Below are 18,906 nucleotides of genomic sequence, written 5' to 3'. Positions count from 1 at the left end.
CATAAATACCACCGTAAATATTTTATGTTCGTGCATATTTACGAGTAAATAAAGTTAGACTGTTTGAAACCACCACGTAAAAGGTAAGAGGAGTGAAACAGCTGAAGGTTGTAGAAGGAAAAATTAAACGAGCATTGTGGCTGTGGAGGCCACTACTTCCTGGATACTGTCCCATATTGTTTTTTTGCGTTTCATCTATTTCAACTGCATCTTACATAGCACCACTTCACCGCATTAATAACGTTGTTGTGGCGCTCTCTGGCCACAATTGGCCCTTGCGCCATTAAACACTGCATATCATCATCATCATCAGGACGAATATTCATCAATGTACGGAGCAATACCCCTCTGGAAACAATATTTCGGGCAAAGTGCGCACATATGAGGGTCATATGCGTACTGCTGCGTCATCCTTCGCCACAGCGAGGGCCCCTGTAGTATTTTTTCTCACTTCTCCTGAGCGCTCAAATTTAATGCGTGGAAACAAACTGATGTCGAACGCAGCGCATGGCACGGAGCGCTGTGTGCCGCCCGCTATGTTTGTTTCTCCCGTGGTTCCCGCCCACCAAAGAGCTGATGTATCAGCCCTCGTTTCCTGGGCGGCGTTTCTTTTTATTGCGATAGCAATTATATGGACACTCAAAAGCAGATTTCTGCCGTCGGCGTCGCCGTCGCCGTCGCCGTAGCCGTGAGGTTCCGTATGACGTCAATGGAGATGAAATCGTGACCGCGCGCCGCCGAACGCTGTATGTGCGAGTGAAAGGGCGCGAGGGACGCGCTCTTTCACGGGGAGTGAACGCACGGCGGAGAACAAACGCGCGTTCCGCGCCGTGCTTGCTTAAGGGCTGCAGAAGTAGGCGTCTCTTTCCTCCTTTAGAATCACCATATATGTGGAGCAAACGCGCCTTCTTCCGATGCGCGAGAGGCCGTGGGGGAGGGAAGGAAGGGGGAGGGAAGGGAGGCGACGTTTAGCTGCGGCACCAAGTGCCTATTTATATCAGAGGCTCCGGCAACAGTCACCAACGCCACACGCATTTTGAGCGAACGCTGGCAAAACACCGACGGCGTCGACAACAGTTCTGCGCGTTGCCGGTGCTGCTGCATGTCCAAGTTTATACAGCTGATAAAGCTAATATCATTACTCCGTATAGCTCTCTACAAATTTGCTATCGCTATTGATGCTTCACCTTTCAGGTGAAACTGCGACAACTTTTTTTTTATTGCGATAGCAATTATATGGACACTCAAAAGCAGATTTCTGCCGTCGGCGTCGCCGTCGCCGTCGCCGTCGCCGTGAGGTTCAGTATGACGTCATTTGGAGAAGAAATCGTCGCCGCGCGCCGAACGCTGTATGTGCGAGTGAAAGGGCGCGAGGGGCGCGTCTTTCACGGGGAGTGAACGCACGGCAGAGAACAAACGCGCGTTCTGCGCCGTGCTCGCTTAAGGGCTGCAGAAGTAGGCGTCTCTGTTCTCCTTCACAATCACCATGTATGTAGAGCAAACGCGCCTTCTTCCGACGAGCGAGAGGCCGTGGGGGAGGGGGAGGGAAAGGAGGCGACGTTTAGCTGCGGCACGCAGTGCCTATTTATATCAGAGGCTCCGGCAAAAGTCACCAACGCCGCACGCATTTTGAGCGAACGCGGGCAAAACGCGGATGGCGTCGACAACAGTTCTGCGTGTTGCCGATGCTGCTGCATGTCCAAGTTTATACAGCTGATAAAGCTAATATCATTACTCCGTATAGCTCTGTACAAGTTTGCTATCGCAATTGATGCTTCACCTTTCAGGTGAAACTGCGACAACTTTTATATAAAAAAGTTGTGAGGCGAGAAGGTGGTAAAGACTTCCGACGCTGCTCGACGAGTGTCCCGTTCTGATCTCGTGGAAAACCTCCGAGCCGCCCCCAGAGGCTCCGGCAACAGTCACCAACGCCGCGCGCATTTTGTGCGAACGCGGGCAAAACGCCGACGGCGTCGACAACAGTGCTGTGTGTTGCCGGTGCTGCTGCATGTCCAAGTTTGTACAGCTAATAAAACTACTATCCTTACTCCGTATAGCTCTCTACTAAGTTGCTATCGCAATTGATGCTTCGCCTTTCGGGTGAAACTGCGACAACTTTTTTTTAACTTCCTCTTCACTCGTCTTCCTTACGTCCTTACCGCTCGTCTCGATCGCTTCATTTATCGCTCGCTAACTTCCTGCCCCCCCCCCCAACCTTGCTGAAGTAACAAAACACAACCTAAGTGGTAAACCCACGATTCGGATTAGTTGACCAATTCCAGTCCTTGCACGCTTCAGCTCGCGCTCACTGTCCGTCACGCTGACCAAATAGCCATGGTGCTCCGCTACTGAGTTGGCTGGGCACGAGGTCGCTGATTAGATTTCCGTCCGAGATAACCGGTTTCTGATTAGGATGGAATGTCAATATACTCGTTAAAGGACCCCGGGCTGCGGAAATTGAACCGCAGTCCTCACTACGGCGTCTCTCCTATCCCCCTTTGTTTTTCTGGTACGAATAAACTAAATCAATCAATCAATCAATCAATCAATCATTCGAACAAGCAAGCAAGTAATCAAAAAATCGGCCAGTCAGTCAGTTCTTCCTTCACTTATTTATTTATTTATTTATTTATTTATTTATTTATTTATTATTTATTTATTTATTATTTATTTATTTATTTATTTATTTATTTCTCATTCGCTCTCCCTTGTCTTGTGGAACAAATTTAAGCTCCTCCTAGACGCTTTGACATACACCGAGCTTGACAAAGGGTGGAACCGAAACCGAAGGCAGTCACCGCACTCTGTAGTAAAGGCCGCCGAGCCCGGACCGGCGTCTGCGCCAGCCCGGCTGAGGTGGAGGGTCCCGCTTCGGGGATTGCCCGCGCGGTGGCGGGAACGGCGCTGTTCCGTGCCGGCGCTCCCTCGTCCCGAAGAGCCCTTTCCACGCGAAACGGGAAGCACCAGCGCGCGCCAACTCTAGTTTCGGGCGCGCATCCCCAACCGGAGCCGCTCGTCCCTCGCCCGACGCACGGCCACGCTGCCGTAGGAAGCTGCCAATACGAGTTTTTCGCGCGCTCTGCTCACAAGCTCTCCTCAAATGGGCTCCGTTCGCTAAGCGTTACGAGCGCACTAGAGCGCTCGTCGTTTCGTAACCGGAAGCTTCGTGTTGACCTGCCCCCGCTCGTCAGTGTTTGTAACATCACGTGCGCGCCTGAGCGCCACGCTGCCGCCCTTTTCGAGGAAGAACGTTCTAAAGACCTCATTCTAAAGAAGAACTGACAGCGATTTTACTTCATTTTGCCTACTGACCTTATTTTTGGTGATTTCGTTGACGCCGGAGAGATGGCCACAAGATGCATCCGTTTCTCTAGCGTGTGGTGGGGAGAACTGCGAGCCCCTTTCCTGCCCCTTCTCATCTTCTTCTGTATAGCAGGCAAGTAAAACTCTTTCATATTACTACCTTTATTTCGCTTCCTGTATCTCTCCTCTCCTCTGTATTTTTCGCGGAAGCTTTCTACTGGTGACCAACTTTCCCGTAGTGTTAGAGATCGATGATAACGCTCAAATGTACCCCAATTTTCTTCATTTAATGGCATTATCACGTCTTGCGTTTCCATAAATCCTATTAGTGCTTTGACAAAATGAAATTAAGAACGCAACGTTATGCTCCGCATACGTTCGGGTTTCTTTTCCTCCTGGCGAGAAGGGAGCTCATCTTCCAAGGTGGGTAGAATTTCAATTTCGAAATATTTCAAGAGCCTAAATCTGATGTGTTGCAGATACAAATGGCACTGAGACACGGAGATGTCGGCGTGATCACGTGTATGAAATAATGTAGCTCTGCATGAGGTGAAAGATTGAAAGAAGCCTAATCACAACAGAATGTAAGGAACCATGGCACGCAACTTTGTATTATGTGCCTTCGTGTCCTGCCTTTCCTACAAGGTTTACCCTGTAACCGCACGTTTCAGACACTGTGCATACAACTGTAGTGAGTGGCGACATTTCGCTTTGTGTCATTGGCTTACTGACAGTCTGCACTGTATGTTAGAAAGAGCTGACAGAGTTGATGTACACGCTGACTGCAAATATGTGCTAATACGCATCTTCAGCCTCCTGAGTACCGTTTTCGGTTAAATGACACGGACAAACCCCATGGATGATATGCATAATGAAGTGATATGCATACTTCAGTGTTTTGTGAACGCGGCTATGCAAATAGCTTGGGGTATATGGTGTAACGCGGATAATGATACTGCTTTCCTCAAAAATATTTATTTCCATTTGGGGCTAGTTTTTGGCATATAGGGCTAAACTTTGTCAAGTCTGCGTGCGACCGCGTTCGTAACCTCAGGAAGACGTTTTTCTTGCATGGACTATATATCACAGAGCTCAGGTGTGTTCAGTTCACTAGAGATGTGGTTTAAATAGGGTTTAGGAGGGATTGTTTTATATCTATAACGTGACAAGAAAAATAAATACTTTGATTTCATCCTGTTTTTGTTTTGTTTTTCACAGTGAGGCCTGCTATTCCTGTATGGTCTCGCTGTTCATGGTTACTTTCTTTGTCTTTTGTTCCTCTTCATCCTATAATTCGAACAATTCTTTTCTTGGATCCACGGTATTCCCATTCACATCGTAAATGAGAGAGAAGTCATAAGGGGAAGGCAGGGAGGTTAACCAGGCTGAGCCCGGTAGGCTACCCTGCACTGGGGAAGGGGGAGAAGGGATTGAAAGAGACGAAGGAAGAGAGAAGTTCGCACCCTGCACAGTCACACAGTCAAGCGTTCATCGCTGAGTTTCGTCACAGGCGGTCATACAGGCCAGTGCACCTCAAAAAACGCAGCAGCGCCTTTGTAGCCTTGTAAATAGCAGACGCACGAGGCCACGGGCCCAAGACCTTCTCCTCCGTAAACGAAAGGCGTCCGTGGAAAAGGACGCGTAAAGAAATGAGATAAAATGTGGTTGGCGAGTCTTCACGCAAGAGAAATAAAAAAAAGGCGCGATAGCAATTTCGGGACTCATCCATCTCTCGTGATTCGGAGATAAAATATGCAACCTGGACAGATGTACGGCGGCGGCGAAAATCGAGTACAGAGTGAGCGCATGCGATAACGCCCCCAATTCGCGTTTGCCTCGTGATCTTCTGACTGGCGAAAAGGAAGCGGAGCGCGGGTAGACGAGTAAAAATAAAAGGAACAACAAGAGACTGGAGAACAGCTCGTTTCGGTTTAACCGGTGACTGCACCGAAACACGGTGGCTTTGGCTTGGCAAGCGCGCCTACATGCGAGTCGCCGACGTGACAACACGGTTGGGTACTACAGCTAATCAAAGAGGGTCACGTGATTCGTCAAGGTTGCACACTGTTTTAGCGACTCACGCAAAAATATGAAGAAAACAATATTCACGGTTACAGAGGGAGAGAGAAACAAAAAAGAAAAAGGTCGGAGAACCGGGTCGATCGTTTCACCCAAGGGCGTGTTCTTTCTTTGCACGGTGGTATATTTCGAGTCAGTAGGGAATAATGATGGATATTTAATTGTAAGCTCGTCGACGGTTCATCAAAGGTCCCAGACTATGCGCCGTTTATGCCGAAATCTCGGAATAATGGCTTACGAGCAGCCGCTTCGAAAGCTTTCGCCCATTTCATTGAAATGACCGCATGCCTTAAAGTATCATTAAATGACGTCTTTAACGATCCAGGCAGTTTCACGCCGCTTCTTATGCTCAAAAATAAAATTTATGTTTCAATGTCATAATAATTTATTGAAACGTAAAAATAATGTATCACATACGAAAACCTTCCAGGAGCCACGTTCAAGTCATTTTTCTAACCACCATACGCATATACGAGCGTAATGCTCGTTTTCTTTCCTGCCTTTCAGCACCAAGAAACGTCATATTAGATGGTATTGCAGGCGTTAATGTATTCGAAGGTTAATTATGTTTGCACTTTCTACGTGCTAAAGTGTTAGTGGAAGAAAGTGTCATATCGCAAGAGATCCCCAGTAATGAAGTGATAGGGAGCAGCATAGCGGTTGAAAGCTGGAGAATTGGATACTTCACTCTGCTGTGTTTGTATACCGTGGTATGTACTCGTATTAGGCACATACCCTTCTCCCCACTAAAGAAAAAAAAAGCTCCAAGGAAGTTTTGAAGACTTTCCAAGAATACAAGACGCGACCTTCATCTCTCATCTGGAGTAGAACACAAGGTCACCATGGAGGCAGAATGCAAGAACGCTCGTGTACACTTGCACGTCAAGGAAACCCGGGAACCAGGCTGACTCCAGCTTATCATCAGAGTTTTCTTTTTTTCATATTCAAGTTTATTTTCTCCAAAGTTAGCATAAATTGTGTGCAAACACTGTATGACCCCTTAGCCAAAGGCTAGTAGTGGGGTCATTTATAAACATGTAATTGGCAGTGATCTTGTCTGGGGCATTTTAAAGCACAAAGTAAGTATAACGAACACATAGAGCATATAGAAAAACAAGTATAGATTGAAAGGAACACTTCGTTAGTACGACAAAAAAAATCTCGTTTGCAACTTAGCATACAAAACATATTTGTAAACTAGTACATACTATTTGTCGCGTACATGGGGTGAACATATTCAGACAGGTTCCGCGGACATTTGCTGAAGATAGTATTTTTTAACCAATGTGATACATTTTTGTTTTGTTTAGCCTCAAATGGTAAGTCATTCCATAGTTTTATGCCAATAAATTCCACTAATCTTTGGCTATATATATTTCTTGTCGGTGGTATATTGAAGTTGCAAAAAGTTTTATTTCGTGTTGGGCGAGCAGGCATACGTAATATTGATACATGAAATGGATGATTGTCTGTCATGATGCTATTAACGCATTTGACCATATTTATTTCTCGCAAAGAATCGAAGGGCAGTATTTGTAATCTGACAAAGATTGGTTCACAATATTTGGATTGTGGTTCACAAAGCGCTTCGTGCTTAGTATGAACGCTCCATGATCAGCCAGCACGCCAGAGCTGTTAAAACATGCAAAATGTCACGCAACAACGTCACGCAATAAGAGTGTATAAGCAAACATACTTCAACGCGGGCGATGCATAGCGCGATAGCTTGACCTCAAAGAATGGCTTTCTGTGGTCTCTAGGCATTCTCACGTGACGTTACGACAGAAAGCTCGCTGACCTGTTATCTAGAGGGTGATGTGTCAGCCGGCGATCATGCACTGGCTATTCGGTACACGCAAGCTTTTGGCTAGCCACGGATGAGCCAGAAAACGAGGGAATTATGAAAACCTATCTGTAAACGCGGTTTTCGATTGTTCGACGTTAACTATGCCTTCCCCGCCACTCAGCAATCAAGAGTTACATTTATCTGACGGAAGAAACTTGGACAGTGTAACGCGCACTGCCAGTGTCCCGTTTCTTGTGCTCGTCAATAAGCTCGTTTCACTGAGCACAAATAGCGCAATCGCTAACGCGGCGCTCGTCCCTCCGTTATCGCGCACTTCGCTACTGACATCCACTCAGGTGTACTCGGGAACTTATCGGCTCAGACGACAGCGCGTTTGTGTATCGACACTGCTGCACAAGCGTAACTCATCTGCTCGTGGAAGCGGAAGGAAAACCATTAGCGCACACTCGCATCATTGCTTCTGAATCCCTAATGAAGGTCTCCATCTAATCGTCCTGACGAGCACGACGAAGGGAGAGCAACCGCGATAAGGCATGACAGGCAGCGCTGCCGAACCTCTGTGACCCGTCAAACTCGCCGGCAGGCTAATTTGGCCGTTGACCTGCCGTTAAATACCATCCTTCCTTCATGACCTCGGCACACACTCTGCCGTTATTCTATACAGACATTCATTTCCAACTAGTCATTCGGCAGGCAAGCAGAAGTACGTCTGAGACAACTTTGCTCCCGCTTCAGGTTACTCTTCGAGTAACGCAATTTCTTGGCGATTACGATTCATACAGAACAGCGTGCTAGGCCTACGCGTTAGGTGAAGACGGGCATAATTATCGGAACGCGTCACTCATTTGGAGAAACTCATTGTACAAAGCGGTTCGATCTGTCGCTCACCTTCGCTGTGCAAAGAAGTTAGGTAAAGTTTATTCCACCTCCAAGCAACTCTATAATGTAAACTGAAGTATGCACCAAAGCTATAAGAGCATCAGCACTTCTGGACGATTCCATAACCAAGAAAATTCGATTACGGAAGGCGAAAGCAAAGCCAACAATGGCGATGCTAATGCAGGTTTCTCCCTTTATTATGCAAAACGCGGCAAATGACAACCCCTTTTTTCTAACCTGTACCTGTCGAACACATGCATGCCGTTAACTAACGGAACACACTGGCGCTTTGAGCTTAGAGTAGCTATATTTCTGGCGCCGTGTCTATCGATATTGCTTTTATATACAGGGTGTTTCAGCGAACACTTTCAAAATTCATTTAAGGTTGCCTGTGGCAGATAGCACAATTCTAGTTCATGAACTGGTCTACACGAAGAGGCGGACATTACTTGCACAAAAAATTGAAATGCATAATCGATTAATTAATAAAAATTTACCCATTCAGTTTTTAACTAATTACCTTATGGCCCATATTGCAATTCACAAATTCTAGCCGTGGAGTTCGCAAGGAGGATACACTTGGAACGAATTCTCAGGATGACACCAGTTTCGAGATATTAATTCCTCAACTTTGCGGATAAATGCATTGGCATTGCAGTTACTTTCGTGCTTCAATGCATAAAACGACGTTTTGTTAAGAAAGTAACCGAAATGCCAATGCATTTCTCCGCAAAGTTCTGGAAATAATATCTCGACACTGGTGTCATTCTGAGAATTCGTTCCAAGTGGATCCGCCTTGCGAACTCCGCGGCCAGAATTTGTAAACTTTAATATGGGTCATAAGGTAATTAGTTAAAAACTTCATTAGTGAATTTTTCTTAATTCGTCGATTATGCATTTCTATTTTTTGTGCAAGTAATTCCCGCCTCTTCGAATAGACTAGCTCATGAACAAGAATTATGCTATCTGCCACAGGCAACCTTTAAATATTTTTAAAGTGTTCTCTGAAACACCCTGTATAATAGCACACACAAAAGAGGCACTGTAGCTGACGCTGCCACATAGGAGACAAAAACATAAATTTTCAGTGCATGGTTGGCCTTTTGGAATAACGCTTTTTTATCTGCCTCTCTTTTGGCACTGCAGGCGATGACACAAGATCACAGGTGAAGCATAATCGCTCTTTCATGCGCAGCTTTCTTTTTCTTTTAGATAAAGATAAATATTACATTATAAACATGCGTAAACTATAGAAAACGCATTTGAATGGATGCAATAGCATTTTTTGATGGGGAAGTATATGATTGGAAGAGTTTTACTAGAGTAACCACTCTCCTGGAATGGTTCTGAAAGAAACTCATCAAAAGAGTTTTTTAACCATATTTTCTCATGAAGATAGGAACAGTATAACTTCTACTCCATCGTGGGGATCTTGATCGTTATACTTCTCACGCTTTGCACATTAGCTTGACACTCTTGTGTGCTAAGCAATCTATACAGCTGTCGCCGAGCTAGAAATGGTGACTATCACACGATCGCAAAGATAGTCACGGAGTTATAGGTGTACAAAGCAAGAGGCGATAAAGTCGAAAAACAGTGCACATTGACGAAGACACAGGCTAATTACCCCATGAAAAGCGTGAAGGGGGAGCTATGAAAAGATGCTTAGCTGTTCTCATCGCCATGCTTCACAAAATGAAATGCCTCAACGTAGCCCAAAGGGTTCCATGACAGTGGTAGCGGTAGTGGTTATACGTGAGGGTAGAGGGAGGTACTCTGGCCCGTTCCAGAGGCCACGAAGCTCACATGGCTCCAGCGGCATTCCTTGTTATACCACTGTTCATCACTAAAAAGGTATGTGATGTATGACACAAAAAAAACTAGACACGCGGGGGCGCCGGGAATTGTTTCGCCTGAATAAACCGTTCACACAGACGAGTGACCTTGGCGCTAGGGCGAGAGATGATTCGTCGTCTGGTTCGTTTTTTTTTTTTTGAGACGCCGACGTGGAGGAACTGTAAAAAATCAAGTGCACTTACGTATACCTACGTGGATGAATGCGAAAACATTGCGACTTCTCTCCGATGGCGCCTCGGCCTCGTTCGCGTACTTGCGAGGACGTCCAAAGGAGCAGGACGCAGCTTCTGACTGAGAAGTCGAAGGTTCGTCCATCGGAGCGCACGGCAGAGCTCACCGAAATCACCGCACAACGCTTCACTTCCAGCTGTCAGCGGCACTTGTGGCTTTCTGGCAACATTAACAAGTATGCAACGGAGCACGCTTTACAGGCAAAAAAAAGGGGGAGTTTAACGTACGATTTTCAGTACGATCCGTCGTTCGACTATCCCTACAAAAATTGCAATTAAATATTGCCCACTAAATTTAACCATGTATGAGGCCATTAAGTTCAGAAGGCACCAGTGACGTCAACACAAATGTGCGTTGCTTGTGAAGGATGAGAACGCTTCATGTCCTGCTGTCAACAGTTCCATTTGCTTTCTCTGCAATGCTATTTTTTATGCAACGGAGCACGCTTTACAGGCAAAAAAAAAAGTTCACCGACGATTGCGGCATTCTCTAATGCGAAATTTTAGCGCAGCTCTATACATGTTTTCATTTCGTGATATATTGAGGCATAGCATCGATCCCCGCAGCGACTGGCGGCGCTATATATAGACTGGTCACACAGTTGCCGCAACGGCAGCTTATACAACCGTAATCTTTACCGGGAGACGCCTGCGGCGAACGCTATACGCCAAGACGAGCATTCTGGTTCTTTTAACAGCAGAGCTGCTCTTACTCGACCCTTCGCCGTCTGCCCGGTGTCACGCAGGTCACGTGACCAGGAGAGGATGAGAGGCGTGCTGAGGGGAGGAGGCGACCAATGAGAGGCCGCGCTGGGCGCGAGTAGGAGAGGCGATAAGAAAAGATGTTTCTGTGCGGTGCGCCCTTTCGGATAACGCGCAACGCGTAGAGCTGCTGCCGACGCCATCCGCGTTTTCCCGCTTTCGCGCCGAACGCTCGCGGTGTCCGTGACTGCAGCCGATGCCTCTGGAGGTGGCTCGGCAGGTTTCGACCAGGGAACTGGACACTCGTCGAGCAGCGTCGGAAGTCACTCTCTCTTCTCGCCTCGCAACATTTCAATATAACTTCCTGTTGTAGATCTGTGTTTACTTGTGTTTACGCCATTGCATCACGTGCAACGCATGCACATGTAACACTCGTAACACTCGGTGCAACTAACACAGCTTTGCTGTTCGACCATCTTCACGGAGTGCAAGGAGCGGTGATATTTTTTCTTCCCCCGCACGGACGGCGCCGCCGCTGCCTCGCATCGCGCGGAGGTGAGCACCATCTTGTGGTGCTTCAAGGAACCCAGTGCCCACGCAGCACGCGCCTCCCATTGATCGGCGGTGACCACGTGGCTTTAAGAAACCAGAAGAAAAAGTTCCACAAACATGCAAAATTTGGAAATCGAACCCACGACCTCTCGGTCCGCGACGATAGATCGCCGAGCGTTTAACCCATTGCGCCACAAACGCATTTGCAGAGAGCTACACAGACGCGCCTTATATATCTAACACTCCTCCGTGTACCCGCGCTCTTGCTCGGGGCGGTGCCGCCGCCTACGAGCAGAAAAGAGAAGTACTGCATTATGACACTAGACAGTTTTAGCAGAGCGTTGCTTACGCTCCGCTCCGCTAACGTTTCACGCACACCACTGGTTGCATGAACTGCGTTGATTTGGCTTGTTTGACAAGTGCGTCTGCCAGAGACGCCGGCCACGCGCGCTCAGCGCGGCTGTAAAACGGCAAAGCAACCAGTAGACGCACCCTAACGCTCCGCTCAAATGGCTTCGTAGCGGACCGTGGGCAGCGTTCTTCGTTCCGCTGCCGATATGAGCGTTGTGCGCACGCGCATTAGCGCTCCCGCTAGCGTTTCCGCTGAGCGGCTCTGCGCGAATCGTTCGGACACGACGGTCTGAGCGGAGCGGACCGTGAACGCTCTGCTAAAACTGTCTACTAACGCGCACCGACAGTGAACGCTTCGGTGGTCTCAGCACTACGACGCCTCGATGCCAGCATTCGAAGGGACGCTGGCATCAAGAAGCACTACCAACGCCACCTAGGTGGCGTTCACCGTACTCAGCACAGCGGAGCGTGGCCTCCGCAATTAGCTCTGAAAATGTTTCTGAAGTTGATCGCGGAGGCTGCAATTACGACGCGCTGTACGCGCTGATTTGACTCGGTGACGATTCAGTTACGTGCTTTGTCTTGCGCGTTGTATTAGTGTGTCAGTTACGTGCTTCGTCTTTCGCGTTGTGCTAGCGTGTGCGGCGTAGTGCAGCTTCCATATGCACGACGGTTGCTCATGGTCATCGACGTTGGTAGTCGTGATGGAGGAGATGTGCCACCAGGCGTCAGCGTGGGTTGTACCATCTCCGGGGACGCCGCCGGATTTTCCGCCTCATGAGCAATATAATGCTTTCGCATCAATAACCACAATAAAATGGGAAGCCACCCGCTACCTCAAAAAGCCGAGCTAAAATTTCACCGCACGGATGCGCGGCCCTAATCATTCACGTATATAATATTCCGCACCGCAACTGCGACAGCTCAGTTCTTGGTCATGTTTCTCACTCTCACCTGTATCTCTCTTGTTTCTTTTTGCATGAACCCGAGAAATTATAATCTATTAAATATCTATGATTAATGAAGCGATATGGGTCGTTCGGCGGTTTTCCTCCGAATAAATGTCGGCCTGAAATAAGCACGCTGACAGCCATAGAGTTAATACGCTTTTGTGTACCGAAAAAAATACAATTAAGGACTTACCCAGAAGAAATATACAAAGTATGATCGCTGAGTTATATTCTTTTGTTGGTTTTTGTTTATTTACTCACCTTTATTCCCATAATTCAAGAAGAAAACAACGACGAAAGAGAACTAGTAGAACGCGGTCCATTGGGCTAAGCGCAGTCTGTGCCCATTTCGCGTAGCGCTTAACTTCAGAAAGCTGAGGATAGTATTTTTTTTTTTACTTTTTTTCCTGTGATTTTGATTCAGTTTGCGTTTGTATCTCGCGTGCCTTCGTAAGAATAATCTTTATACCTGTCTAGTCTTCTTTTCTTTCATGTGTTATCACAGAAGGAAGTGCTCGGCAGCACGAAATGAAGACTTCAATTGGCCCCAGTTTGTTCGAGGAATGCTCGACGTTGACGCACGGTCGAAAGAAGCTGCTTCGCTGGGCTCCGTGATCTGCTTGGCTTCACTGTGTTTTGTAGCTGGCTGGTCGGTTTTTTTTTTTTACTTTTGTTTTCTCGTTTCCTTTAACAACCGAAGACAGTACTGTCACGAAAAGCACTTCTAGTGCGCACACGTGGAGACACATGAGATTAGATACACTGGCAAACTTTGTTAACAGGATGAAGAAAGAGAAAAAGTATCTCAGCTTGTTTCTTCAAGTTCGTTTGTAAACATAAGTATTCTTTGAAAGAAAAAGAAAGACGTCAAAAGACAACAATCTGCGTTGACATTTCTTCGTGTTGCGGGACACACAAGTGTTGTGACTGTGATGCGATAACAATGACATTTCCGAAAACTATCGTTGTGGAACGTCTACCCTACGGAGCGCCTTCGAAGAGCGGTTTTTATTAGGTTCGTTTCTAATCGACTGGTCAGCGATGCCGTTAACTGCCCGCAGCAAGTCACGTCCACCGATGTTTGAGAGGTAAGCTTCTAACCAACGCTTGTGAGTCAGACTTATCATTGCAACGTGCCCAGTGCCTTACCAGCACCCCTTTGAACGGGCACAACAGCGACTCAAGTGCGCCTTTCAGCCTCAAGTGCCCCGAGTCGAACGCGAGATACTTTGTTTCGGTTTTTCTGGTGATCGTCGAGTGATATGGGCAGACAGTGCCTTGGGCAACCGACATACAGTGTGGTTTGGTCACTAGTGATAGTTGTTGGCAGCATTTCTTGATTTCTCCTTGATCCGCCTTTTAATCCCGTTGTGCCATTCTACTTAGTAAGGGAGCTTAAGATGCCTTACTAAGTAACTTAAGATGCCTGCCCTGCTATATACAGGGCTTGCTACCTCAGATGAGGTGTTAGAGATTACATAAAGAGGAAGAGATTGCAAAAGGTGGATAAGACAAACGCAGAAAAGAATTATAAGAATAAATGAACTATCAAGCCCAGATGACTAACAAGAAATCTAATAATGTCTATAAGACATTAATGGCGTAAGTATAACAGCAGGGCCTTCGCGGCTCGGACTGCGTTTCCACTTATGTCCCAAGGCCATTAAAAATGACTAGGCCGTATGTGTCGACTCATACAAAGAAGAGTTATTGCTGTTTAGTAAAGAATAACCTAAAGAAACTCGCTCCGCTTAACTTCTCTGTCTTTAACCCGACTTTACTCCTTCTGTCTTCCTGCTTGACATTTACGTGGCTAGACATTCGAGACATTGCGGCGCGGCGCCTCTCAGGGGAAGACACTGTGCTTCCGTCTCCCGAAATCCTCCTCTAAATCACTGCATTACGTTGATTCTATTCGCACGAGTCCATTACGGGGCTTGCTTTTATCCGTTTCCCTTCGATACCATGTTTTGTATCCCGTAAATTGTCTTCTTCGAAACGATGGCTGCTCTACTCAGGCGATGACAATGCATTTTGTCGGCACGTACAACTGAAGCATGTGACATTCGGTCGCTTGCGCAAGACGCTTGGGCAATGGGAGCTCCGAATTGCGTGCTGAAAGGTGGCGGCGATGATGGTCGATGATAGTGGCTGTGTTGCGACAGGCCAGTTTAGCTCGGCAGTATATGGTACGGCAACTTCCCCGCGTTACGCGTCTGTTTCAGGGAACTCGCTTCGCCACACTTCTAAATGTCCACAGTCACGGGGAAACGTGGCACGACATCTCTCTAGCGGAGCAGTGCTCCCTCTCTCATATTATTATTACAAGTGCTCAAGAAAATTAAGACGCAAACACCACAACTTCGTCATTTTTGCGATAACGGAAACGAAGCAACAAACTTTCTCGGAATCTAGCTTTTAATATACTATTAATGTAACATGAAGAAAATGTACTACAGCAGCATGCTTCCGCTGTAGTGAAGTATCCACAGTCGTCGTCGTCGTCGTCGTCGTCGTTGTTTACGGCTCGCACTCACAAGCAGTATTGGTCAAGAATCGAATAGAGGATGATGCAAAGTGGTAATGGGAATTAAATCGCAACATAAAAGTTGAAGCGTCGATGAAAAGTAAGCCACCTAGCAGTTTTTTTTAACTTAATAATAAATAATAATGAAGTAAGTGCTGTGAGAAAGATAAACTGCATCCTAATGCGTTAAGAACAACAGCAAGAACAAATGAAATCCTGAAGTGTTGACTGAAAAGCACTTAAGAAAGTTGTCTTAAAAGCTTCTTATAAGTATTGTCTCTCTCGCTAGTGGCACTAAAACGTGAACGGCCACTAGGCAGGTCATTACCCATGTTAGTCAATGTTACTAGCTTCCTCAGATAGCCCGAGGCGAAATCCCAATCTGGGGGCTTCATTGCTTATGCTTCCACTTAAGTGAATCCATAGACTTTTGTGACGCACTGTCGCCGCGAGCGCTGGAGATGAAGAAAGAAAAAAATTATTTTGCCCGAGGACGGCGCTGCTTAAAACAGAGGCCAACGATTCGATAACGATAAATATGCGCTCGCACTAAGTACGTACGTTCAGATATACGCAGGTCTCCGCGTTAGACAAGGCTCCGCACGCAATATTACGTTTAGAGAGGAGAGCGCATGCAACTTTTCGCCCAGTGTAGGTTTAAAACATCACTCACCGATAGGCGGCCACAGTAACACAACAATAAATGCGCTAATGCCGCTTGCTGCAGTCGCTCGCGTAGATTACCTCCACAGACTTGGCGCAGAGTCTGACGTAATCTACGGGAACAATATGGACACACTTACGCCGCACTGCGTTTTAACGTTTGCGTCATCTGAGGTGCAACATTATAGGAACAAAGCGTCACAGACAACAGCTGCTTTGAAAATGCCTTATAGGGCAATGGTAGCGTTCAGCAGTTGAGTGAAATTATCTTCAAGAAAGCCTCAAGTTTAGTATATTGAATTTATTTCCTTTGATGTATTTACAATTTCATAAAGAAATACATCATAATAGGTGACCCGTAAAAGAGCGAGGGATTCTTGTATGCGCCGTCTGCTCGCTGTTTCCTGTTCGAGGAAGTGCAGCCACCGCTTTCGCCGTTGAAGCCTATTGATGCGCTTGCAGTCCGGCTTTGTTACACACAAAGATTACCTGGTTGCAGGCGCCTAGCAAAACCATGGTGGGCTGTTTAGCCGTTGGCTGCTCAAATTCAAGCGTTAAAGGTAAACTCTTGTAACTACTGCCTTGCAGCGTCCCTTGCTGAGTCAGCTGTGCACAAGCATCATAGGCATGGCTACCACTTCCAAAACTGAACCATCAGTGAACAAAAAGCAAATGAACGTACAGTCACACTTATCAGGCGGCAATGAGCTGTGTAAGGGCCCGCACGGAATGATTCCCCAAGATATTTCTTTCTCTAACATTGAATCAAGCAACAATAACTATTTCAGTACTCACATGCACATTGCTGGGCGACAAAGCGGACTGTAAGCTTCGCACGACTGACAGTTGAAACCGCGTAGAAAAAATGTCACAGTTTCGCCCTAAGGGCGAAGCAATGAATGCGATAGCAACACAGCAATGTCATACGAAGTAAGGTGAGCGGCTTTGGTAGCAATATGAATTGTAGTAAACATGAGCTGATTAAGTAAGCAGGTGTGCTGCGGCGTAAGTAGACCGACATGAAGAGAGACTCGATGACCACGAGAAGGCGCGTGTGAAACCGTGATGTTGATGAGAAGCGCTTCCCGTGGGCAGCGCGTGCGAAGGGACACACCTGTAGTGCTGCACTGCCGATCCGGGCAGCATTGCATGTGTAGCGTGCGTTGGAAAATGTGGTCCGACTATTACTAACTGAATGAACAAGCGTGGTGTGAGCGCGCACAAACAAACAGGAATAGATCACACTGAACGACTGCAGACAACGACTGTCAAAACGCTGGCAGCGAGCGTATATACGCCGCAGCGGGCGAAGGTACGTGCGGTCTATCGCTTCAACGGAAACTGAGCGGCGAATACACGGCGCATAAAGGTCAGAGCCGTGTGGAGATAAGAGACGGTGCGGACGAGCGACGAGCGCGGTTGTTGGCAGCGTAGAAGTGCGCCCCCCCCCCCCCCCCCCCCCGCGCTCTCTCCGGCGCTGGCTTCCCGCTTCCTTGCTTGCGGGTGATTGAGTGCGTTCGCTCTCCGTGAAGCGCGCGTCCCCGCATGCTTCTGCTCGGGCATACGGCGCGCGGCGAAGATTTTATCTATAGGGAACCTCACGGCGACGGCGACGGCGACGACGACGGCGACGGCAGAAATCCGGTAGAAGTGTCCATATAATTGCTATCGCAATAAAACGCGTGCGCCGGGCATGCCGCCGATGCCGCCGCGTCGTCCGTCGAACCGGAAGCTGCTAGCAGACGGCGCGCCCGACAATTCCCTGCGATTGCTCGTTTTACGGGTCACCTATTGCTGCACGGAGTACACATGCAAGTTGTTGTTACGTGTACTACCTTTCCTGTTGCATGTGATGATTGTACTATAGTGAGGCGGCATCACATTTCCGTGATTTTACTGTGATTACAACACCACACCAGCTCAGGCACCGATGGCATTGAGTTGAATAAGCAGCCTTTTCTGCAAACGTTACACTTCCACAGTTAGGGCACTAAAAACTAAGAACTTTAGTGTTGTTAAATTTGGCATTTATGTTCTGTCGACCCTTTCAATGAGTTCGCGAACAAATTAGGAAGCCCCAACGCTACATTTGTTTCTTTATGTCTTCTTGTGTGGACTTTTGTTTGAGTGTTCAAGCGCCATGGCACTGATTTGGCCAATGCCACACCCTTTCAGCTCCTGTAAGAGTGAGTGAGTGATTTAATTGGATGAAATTAGAAATGTTTCCAACTACGGTGTCGGCAGCGTATCCACAAATAATTTGTTCAATAATCAAAGGATGATAATTGACATCAGGGATATGAAAGCTTTACAGCAAGAAAGCACATTTCGTAAACGTGCGTAAACAATCAATATAAGAAAACAGCAACAAAACGGCATATTCTGCACCTTCTGCCATTAAACACAAATAACACAAAACACAGATATTCAAATAATGAAAAATAAATAAACAATAAAACACTAAAGAAGCAATGAAATGTAGGAACGGTTGGTTGCTGAACCACGATTTGAAGACAATGGCAGTGCACTCATTAGTACTTTGAGTAACCTTATCTAACGTAATTAGTGCTTTTTGTAATGCAACTCAAGCGAAGTTGGTCCTGTTTGAGCCACAAAGTACTGAGGGATTCAAATAGAGCCGACTTCCCTTGACTTGCATTGCACGTAAAACCTTCAAGCACTAAAGAGACACTGCTTGAGTTAATTTGAACAATCATATTTAGATCGCTTTAAAAACTTTGAATCTACTTAACACATCAGCAGCGTTAGTTTGGAAGAAACAGCTGTGATGGAAAAATCCGCCTCCATTCCACCCTGTGAAAGCGAAGCTGTTGCCGATGTTAGACAAGCACCACCACCACAAGCTCATTCTCCTAGGCCCTCCGCCAAGCGCAAGGGCGTTATTTCTCAAAGTAAATTGCGTCAGAAAATTCGGGAACTACGGACACACACACAAGCTGCTGACATAATAGCTTCGGATTGTAATTTGAATATACGAGAATAACG

The sequence above is a fragment of the Dermacentor silvarum genome, chromosome 2 (assembly GCF_013339745.2).
Source record: "Dermacentor silvarum isolate Dsil-2018 chromosome 2, BIME_Dsil_1.4, whole genome shotgun sequence".
NCBI lineage: Eukaryota > Metazoa > Arthropoda > Arachnida > Ixodida > Ixodidae > Dermacentor > Dermacentor silvarum.
This window is presented reverse-complemented; position numbering follows the sequence as displayed.